The following is a 9,331-nucleotide window of genomic DNA, read 5'->3' on the forward strand; positions in this document are numbered from 1 at the left end:
CACGCTTATATACGATGACCACGGCAAGCCAACCAAGCCCACCACGCCGCGCGCGGGCGGAGCCAGCCCAAGCTAGGCTCCGCGCGAACGGCCGACGACCCAGGCCAGGCCCCAAGCGTATGGCTGGCCAGCCCAAGCCAAGCTCTGGGCCCCTTACAGGCAACCAAACAGGCCAAAATTGGTCCCAGGAGCCAGGCTAGGGGCTGGCCACCCAACACATTTCAAACTCTCTTCTTCAACAAAAGGGCAGCGCACCTGACGTCACTGTTCCCAAAAGAAAAGGTGCTTGCTTTGAGTGCCCTTCAGATTTCCTCAGTGTACAGGGCCTCCAGAGCTCTGCCATAGCCGTCGAGAAGCTTACATCAGAGATCAGACGTTCAGACTCACTGTCCAGCTTCTGCTCCTCCATCACTCCGCCCATTCTCAACGATATATAGCCATTTGCCCATTTCTCACCATCAGAGAGCTCCCCTTTTCAGTCATCCTCTTCGTGATCCTGCTTGCAGTCTGAGAAATATCAATCTCCCTCGAAGACCCAATATATCTGTTATGAACGACGTATAGGAATATGAAGTAAAGAATCAAGTCACAGAGGAGACACACGATTTAACGTGGAAAACCCCTCCGATGTGAAGGGGAAAAACCACGGGCACCAGCCAGCAACAATCTCACTATCTCAAGAGTTTTGGGTTACACGCCTATGGCGGCTTACAAGAGAATCAAGTCTCCACGAAACCCTAGCAAGGGTGTATATACCGTACCGTACCGCTACGCTCCGGCCCAAGCCTCCGGCGACGGGCCTCCGCTTCGCTCCGTCAGAAGCCTGGCCTATATCTTGGAGTGAATTTGGAACAACTCCAACAAACTCCACCTTGAGACAAATTCATCTTGTATCATAAATCAACCCTTCATCCTGAACATAACAAAGATAGAAAAACCACTGGTGCCAACAATAGTCTCTTGGACTATCCAATTAAACCAACTAAGCTTGAGCACAGCTCAAACTTAGCAACAGGAATAGGCTTTGTCATCATATCAGCAGGATTATCATGAGTACTAATCTTGCATACCTTCAGCTTACCTTCTTCAATCACATCACGCACAAAATGATACTTGATATCTATGTGCTTAGTTCTCTCATGGAACATCTGATCTTTAGTGAGGTAAATTGCACTTTGACTGTCACAGTGCAAACTTATGCAAGATTCAACTCCACAAAGCTCAGCGTACAAACCTTTCAGCCAAATTAATTCTTTGCACGCTTCACAAATAGCCATATATTCTGCTTCAGTAGTAGACAAAGCAACAACTGACTGTAAAGTAGCCCTCCAACTCACAGCACAACTGCCAATAGTAAACACATAACCTGTAAGTGATCTTCGCCTGTCCAGATCAGCAGCATAATCAGAATCCACATAGCCAATAAGACCCTTATCAGTTCTTCCAAACTTTAAACAGGAATCTGCTGTGCCTCTAAGATACCTGAAAATCCACTGAACTGCCCTCCAATGTTCTTTGCCAGGATTAGACATATATCTACTAACAAGACTCATAGCATATGACAAATCTGGACGAGAGCAAACCATGGCATACATCAAAGACCCAACAGCACTAGAATAAGGAATCCTTGACATGTATTCAATCTCTGCATCTGTACTAGGACACTGAGCAGCTGACAACTTAAAGTGAGGTGCAATAGGGGTACTAACAGCCTTAGCATTTTGCATGTTGAAACGCTGAAGAACTTTCTTGATATAATTTTGTTGACTAAGAAATAGCAAACCAGATTTTCTGTCTCTACTAATTTCCATACCAAGAATTTTCTTAGCACTACCAAGATCTTTCATATCAAAACCACTACTCAATAGCTTCTTTAACTTAGTGATTTCAATCTTACTCTTGGCAGCAATCAGCATATCATCAACATATAACAGTAAATATATAGGTGATCCATTAACATGCTTGATGTAAACACAGCTATCATACTTAGATCTTTTAAAACTGTGTGCTAACATAAATGAATCAAACCTCTTGTTCCACTGACGAGGGGACTGTTTCAAACCATACAAGGATCTCTTCAACTTGCACACATATTTTTCCTTGCCAGGCACTATGAACCCTTCTGGTTGGTCCATGTATATGTCCTCCTCAAGCTCTCCATGCAAAAACGCAGTCTTCACATCTAACTGCTCAAGCTCAAGATCATGTGAAGCAACAATACTAAGGAAAGTACGAATTGAACTGTGTTTTACCACTGGAGAGAACACATCATTGTAGTCAACACCCGGAATTTGACTGTAGCCTTTAGCAACTAACCTTGCCTTATACTTTGGAGGCTCGCTTGGAGATAAACCCTCCTTTCTCTTGAAGATCCATTTGCAGCTGATGGTCTTCTTATTCTTAGGCAAAGGTACAATCTCCCATGTACTGTTCTTCTCAAGAGACTGCATCTCCTCATGCATAGCTGAAATCCAATTCTCAGTATCACCACAACGAATAGCTTCTTTATAGGTTGCTGGCTCATGAACATTCTCCACCTGTTCAGCACAACTCAAAGCATAGTAAGACAAATTACACTCTTCAATAAGATGTTTAGGAGGTGCAATTGTCCTTTTTAACTTGCGTTGAGCAATAGGTAAATCCTCCTCTAACTGCAAAATAGGAGGAGTTTGCTGAACATCATCATGAGCATCATCCTCAGCAACATCATTATCATGGTCACCATGCTCATCAACAGGCTCCACCTGCACACCTGTATCATCATCAACATGCTCCACCTGCATGCGCATACGCTGCAGCTCTTTTTCTGGAACATGATCTGAGGGCAAACTGTCAGTAAACATCACAGATTCATTGAAAATAACACTCCTGCTCATAAAAGTCTTTCCTATTTCAGGATTCCATAATTTATAGCCTTTGACTCTCGAACTATAACCAAGGAAAAGACACTTAACAGCTCTAGGCTCTAATTTTCCATTATCAATATGAGCATAAGCAGTGCATCCAAAAACTTTCAACTGTGAATAATCAACAGGCGTACCAGACCATACCTCAATGGGAGTTCTTTTATTTAGTGGAATAGAAGGCGACCTGTTTATCAAGTAACAGGCAGTATTAGCAGCTTCAGCCCAAAAATGCTTGCTCATCCTGGCATTAGACAGCATGCAACGGGCCTTAGATATGATGGTTCTATTCATGCGTTCGGCCACACCATTCTGTTGTGGAGTATGGGGTATGGTGTGATGCCTAACAATGCCTTCCGATCTGCAATAATCATTAAATTCACGCGAACAAAATTCTCCACCATTATCAGTACGAAGCAATTTTACCTTCCTTTTAGTTTGCCTTTCTATCATTACTTTTCAGTCCTTAAAAGCAGCAAAAGTATCATCTTTCTGTTTCAGAAAATAAGGCCAAACCCTTCTAGAGTAATCATCAATAAGTGTAAGCATGTAACGAGCACCACCAAGTGAGGACTTACGGGAAGGACCCCATAAATCAGCATGAACATAATCAAGAGTACCTTTAGTGGTATGAACAGAAGTGTTGAAATGTACCCTTTTATGCTTCCCGAAAATACAATGCTCACAAAACTTTATTTTACTCGAAGTGCAGCCATCCAGCAGGTTTCTCTTCATCAATTCTGCCATACTATGGTGACTCATATGTCCCAAACGCATATGCCAAAGGTTAGTTTTACTAGGTTCATCATTAGTAACAGTAGCAACAGCGGAATCAGAACTAGGTAAGGTACACCCTCTAAGGACATATAACTTTGCAGAATTAAGATCACCTTTCAAGCAAACAAGAGAACCTTTTGATACCTTCAGAACGCCATCTGAACCAGAATATTTGTAACCTTCTGCATCAAGCGTGCTCAATGAGATAAGATTTCTGGACATCCCTGGTATATACCTGACGTTTTTCAGCGTGCGTGTCATGCCATCATCAGTCTTGATCTGAACTGATCCAATCCCTACAATGTCACACGGGTTATCATCTCCCATCCGCACAACATCCCCTTTCTGCACAGGCTTATACGAGCTAAACCAATTTCTGTTAGTGCAAATATGAAATGAACATGCGGAATCGAGAATCCATTCATCATGACCAGCAACACAACCAGCAAATACTACCAGACAATCTCCAGAATCATCATCAAACGCAGCAGCAGCAACAGAGACCTTACCAGCCGACTTTTGTTTCCTCTTCTCCTTATTCTGTACTTTTCTGCAATCCTCAACATTATGATTTGTCAGCTTGCAATAAACACAGAACTTTTTATTACCATGCGGCTTGGACTTTGAACGGCCTCTTCTTTCGTAGTTCTTTCTACCATCATTGCCATCATTTGAGGATCTGTTTTCAGTTCTGCCTCTCACATGCAAAGCATCGCCCTTGGAGGACGACGTCCCGTCATTCTGCACCATGCCTCTCATCTTCTCCCTAGACTGGAGAGCCTCATAAACTTCCTTTAGGGTTAGTTCATCACGGCTCAAAAGTATGGTGTCACGAAAATTTGCATACGAATTTGGCAAAGAACATAGCAGTAAAAGACCTAAGTCCTCATCATCATACTTCACCTCCATCGACACTAGGTCGGCGACGATCTTCTTGAATTCAGCGATGTGGCTCATCACTGAATCCTCCTCCTTCATCTTCAGGGTGAACAGCTTCATCTTCATCTGCATCTTACTGGTTAGATCCTTGGACATATAGATCGATTCCAGTTTCAGCCATAGTTCTGCAGCAGTTTTCTCTTTCAAACACTCCTGCAAAATATCATTATGAAGATGCAACTGAATTAGGGCGAGCGCCTTCTGATCCTTGCGGATCTCTTCTGGAGTCCACTCGGCCTTCCTCTTTCCGAAACTATCCAGCGCCTCATCATAGTCATGAGTCTGCGCCAGAATCCCCCGCATCTTGACTTGCCATAGCGAGAACCGCGTGTCGTAGTTCAGCAGCGGAAGATCGAACTTCATCGACGTCGTCATGAACCCTAACAGCAACCAAAGCTCTGGTACCACTTGTTATGAACGACGTATAGGAATATGAAGTAAAGAATCAAGCCACAGAGGAGACACACGATTTAACGTGGAAAACCCCTCCGATGTGAAGGGGAAAAACCACGGGCACCAGCCAGCAACAATCTCACTATCTCAAGAGTTTTGGGTTACACGCCTATGGCGGCTTACAAGAGAATCAAGTCTCCACGAAACCCTAGCAAGGGTGTATATACCGTACCGTACCGCTACGCTCCGGCCCAAGCCTCCGGCGACGGGCCTCCGCTTCGCTCCGTCAGAAGCCTGGCCTATATCTTGGAGTGAATTTGGAATAACTCCAACAATATCCTCATTTCAGAAAAGAAAAAAAAGGTAAAGGAAGCCAATTCCCAAATGAATATAAATGGTGCAATAATATAGCCATGCAGGTAATTAGGATGAAACCCAGTTTTCAGAGGGTAAAGAGTTGGAATCGTCAAAGGTTGAGGCGTTAAGCTGAAAGGAGTTAAATAAGAAGAAAAAAAGTCCTGTTAGTTTCACCACGAAATAAAGCGGCCAGAAAACCTATTTTTTTTTAAAAAAAGGAAAAGAAAAAGGGGCCGAAAGAATAGCGCCACTACAAGACTAAGATGACAGTGAAAATGTCGTTATAGGATTTTTATTTTAAGAAAAATAATTCTTGACAAGAAAGGAAGACGGTCTGTGGAAGGGAAAGCCTGGCGTGGGAGCTGAATTCTGAAAATGGCCAAAAACTGATGTTGATGTTGTTTTTGGTCCTTTCTTTTAACCTCCCAGGGTTGTCTGTTTGTAATTTTTGATAACCCGTTCGGCTTACCCAGAAACCAGTTTGTTTGACTTATTTTTTCAGCCGGAACAATATTTTTCTCTCACAACAATTCAGCCAGAACAATGTTTTCAGTCAGTTTCAGCCAAGTTTCAGCAAGCCGAACGGAGAAAGAAAAAAAAAGGCCATAAACTTCGTCATTGCCAACCATGCTTCATACTTTGGGCAAATTCTACCACATTTTGGGGGAAGCTAGTGGCCTAAGATCAATCAAATATTCAAAACAGATATTTACAAAGATTCACTGTCATGTTTTGGACCTTGACTCTGTACGGTACTGGGAAAATAACCGAGGCAGTGTTGCAGTTTCCCTTGCCGGCAAGTCCCTGGACTGACTGACTGACTGACTGCCACTTCATTCAGATTGGGCAGCCTCACTGGACTCCCAGTATTCCAGTAAGATGGAAGATGCAAGGGTCGTCTCTGACCAAATCAAAACAGGGTGATTTTAGATTACAACTTGTTCAATCTCTGTTGTTGTTCATAGTGACTCATCACATGTCCGTGCTCACTCTCTGAAAATGGGCAGTCAAACAGATGCAGATGTTAGGCAGTTTGTGCAGCTGTGGACCAAACTACATACAACCGGTTCACCTGGAAACAGAACCAGACACTTGAAAATCAGCATATAGCTGCCAGTTCAGTTCACCCGTGGGATCAGATATGCAAGGCAAAAACAGAACCTAAGTGTCGTTGGTTCTTTTCCTGGTTGTGATTACTGTCATGTTCAACCGCCAGAATCACCGTTGCATTGCATGTCATGGCAAATTGCTCTTGTCTTGTTCCACTGTATATGGTTTGGGACCTGATGGCACAACTTGCAATGCCAACACTGCTACGGCAAGCAGCGACGGCCGGCAGCTAGAACCAAGAGGTGGTGGTCTCGTTGATACTTATCATGGCACTGCCGGCAACCTTGCGGGTCTCCGGACCACCCGCTGCACGCCCCCACGGCCTGCTCCGGCTCCACGCCAGCGGCTGGCGGCGAGAGACGGCCGCCGGCCGCGACGACGGAAGGGGCTCCACCTCCACACTCCACAGAGAGGCGGACGCGGCACGCGGCGGGGGAAACGCCGGCGCCGGTGCGGCGGCTACTGGCCTGTAATGGGCTCTGCTGAGGAAGGCCCAGTAATGGGCCTCGGGCCGCAACCGACACGTGAGGATGGTAAATTACGAGCCCAAACAGCCCAATGAACCAAACACACGGCACCTAAACCGTGTCTAAGCTTCATCATATTTGTTTTTTTTATTACTCCCACCTGGACAGTTTTGAGCCACCAGAGCCGGAGGAAGGGTATAACAGGAGACCTACGGCCTCGTTCCAACTCATATCTTTCTTGGCCTTTTGGCTAAGATCAAGTGTAGTATCTGTTCTTATCAGTTTAATATCTGATACGTAAACCATGTGTTCACCTTCACAACAACAACAACAAAGCCTTTAAGTCCCAAACAAGTTGGGGTAGGCTAGAGTTGAAACCCATCAGAAGCAATCAAGGTTCAGGCACGTGAATAGCTGTCTTTCAAGCACTCCTATCTAAGGCTAAGTCTTTGGGTATATTCCATCCTTTCAAGTCTCCTTTTATTGCCTCTACCCAAGTCAACTTCGGTCTTCCTCTGCCTCTCTTCACGTGTCCACCTTGATATTAAATTTATTTTTTTAACGGGGGAGAGCTCACAATAGTGTCTTGCCACTAGAGCCCTCGAGTGTCGCTCAGGCGTTGCACCACTGCTAGAGCTGGCACACCCCAACCAAGTCACAATAAAAATTTTGTGCTTAGACAAGGAAGTAGCCTCAAGCCTGCATTTGGATGGGTTTTGTGAGGTTTCACTAATCAGCATTGGTATCTACAGCATCTGCACAGGCATTTTGTGAGGTTTCACTAATCACAACTTAATGCCATTGTGCAATCACTATGCGAGAACATAGTCAAAAGAAATTCTAGTCCTACAGAGACTTCCTGCTGCTGTGCTGCATGAGTGAAGTTTCTGTGGTGTGATTTTTTTTAAAAAAAATATAAGTCTTTTGTGGTGCTTGGTTGTATGTTTGTGCAATAGTTGTGTAGCAGTAGTATAGTCATCATGACTATCGTATCTTGATTTTCAGCTTGGTAACAAAAACAATCACCTGTGATATGTTCTCATGATGGGACTCTGCATAAATGCTTTTTTTTAGTGGACTGCATGAATCCTAGGTTTTTTTTTTTGAGCAACGCATGAATGCTAGTTGCTACGGCAGAAAGGAGAGTAATGTGCTACGGGCTAGTAATGGGCTCCGCTGAAGAAGGCCTTGTAATGGGCCTCAGGCCACGACCGACATGTGGGGTGGTAATTACAAGCCCAAACGATCCAATAAACCAAACACATAGCAGATAAGCCATGCTTAAGCTTCTGTTTAGGGCAACATATCAGGGGCAAACCAACCAACCTGTGCAAACATAGAAACTACGAATCAGGGTCACTAGATGCCGATCCAATGGATGGGGTGAGAGGTGGGACCATTTTGCGCTTAAACGCCCCCCCACCCGCCAGCCTTTTTTTCAAAAAAAAAACCCTGCCCCCTCGCATGCCGGTGTGCCAGGCGGTTTCTTTTCGCGTCTAGGGGATTCATCGCCAGCGAGTCGCCCCAGCCCCCACGCCGCCGCCACGACCCTGGTTCGCCCGGCGCCAGCGAGTCGCCCTAGATCGCCGCCACGGTCGTGTGCCCCTAGTTCGCCCAGCGCCAGTGTCCTGCCGCCACCCCTTGCCCTCCGCCGGCCTAGTGAGGGCGTCGCCGCCCATGGCCCTCCGCCGGCCTGGTGAGGGCTCCTCCGCCCGTGGCCCTCCGTCGGCCTAGTGAGGGCACCTGAATACCTGATCAATTGCACATTTCACTGAAAGAGAATGGGAGAGGGATTCTTCAGATACACCTGAATGCTAAGCTCTGAATTTTTATGAACAACTCTGAATTTCACAGCTCAGCACATTTCACATTCCACAGCTTACATTTATGCAAAAAGGTTACACGAACTTGAAATATCAGCCAACAACATTGTTTGGGCAAGTGCGCGCATCATGATCCCCAACTTGCTTACATTTTCCACACATCCGTTTACTTTTACCCTTGCTTGCAGCCTTCATCTCCTTGCTCTTCTTAATTCTTTTGCATCTCCCTTTCAACTTGATATCATTTGGTGGATGTATATCGACATGATTTGAGATTTTACTACCAAGGAAAGATTCATTATCATCATGTTTATTAACTCTCATAGCAGGCGTGATCTTTTGGAGAGGTTCTACTAGGTTGGATAAACTAGAAAATAAAAAGTCCATCCCCTGTTCAAAGTTCTTGGCCATCTGGATAAGATCTTCAAACTGGTTGCGTGAATCTGAAATCTTTTTCTGCATTGCCACCTCCATAGGATCTTCAAGCTTTTCATCTAGTAGGTTACCTTCTTCGTCAAAGAATAGATCCCTGTAAAATTGAATATCTGATCAACACTATTCT

The 9,331-nt window shown here is 44.9% G+C and overlaps 1 pseudogene; it reads left to right on the top strand.

The window, feature by feature from the left end:
- The first annotated feature begins 7,175 nt into the window (after positions 1-7,175).
- LOC136478817 (U2 spliceosomal RNA) lies at positions 7,176-7,287 on the top strand (annotated as a pseudogene).
- The last annotated feature ends 2,044 nt before the right edge of the window (positions 7,288-9,331 follow it).

This window comes from Miscanthus floridulus, chromosome 8 (assembly GCF_019320115.1).
Source record: "Miscanthus floridulus cultivar M001 chromosome 8, ASM1932011v1, whole genome shotgun sequence".
NCBI lineage: Eukaryota > Viridiplantae > Streptophyta > Magnoliopsida > Poales > Poaceae > Miscanthus > Miscanthus floridulus.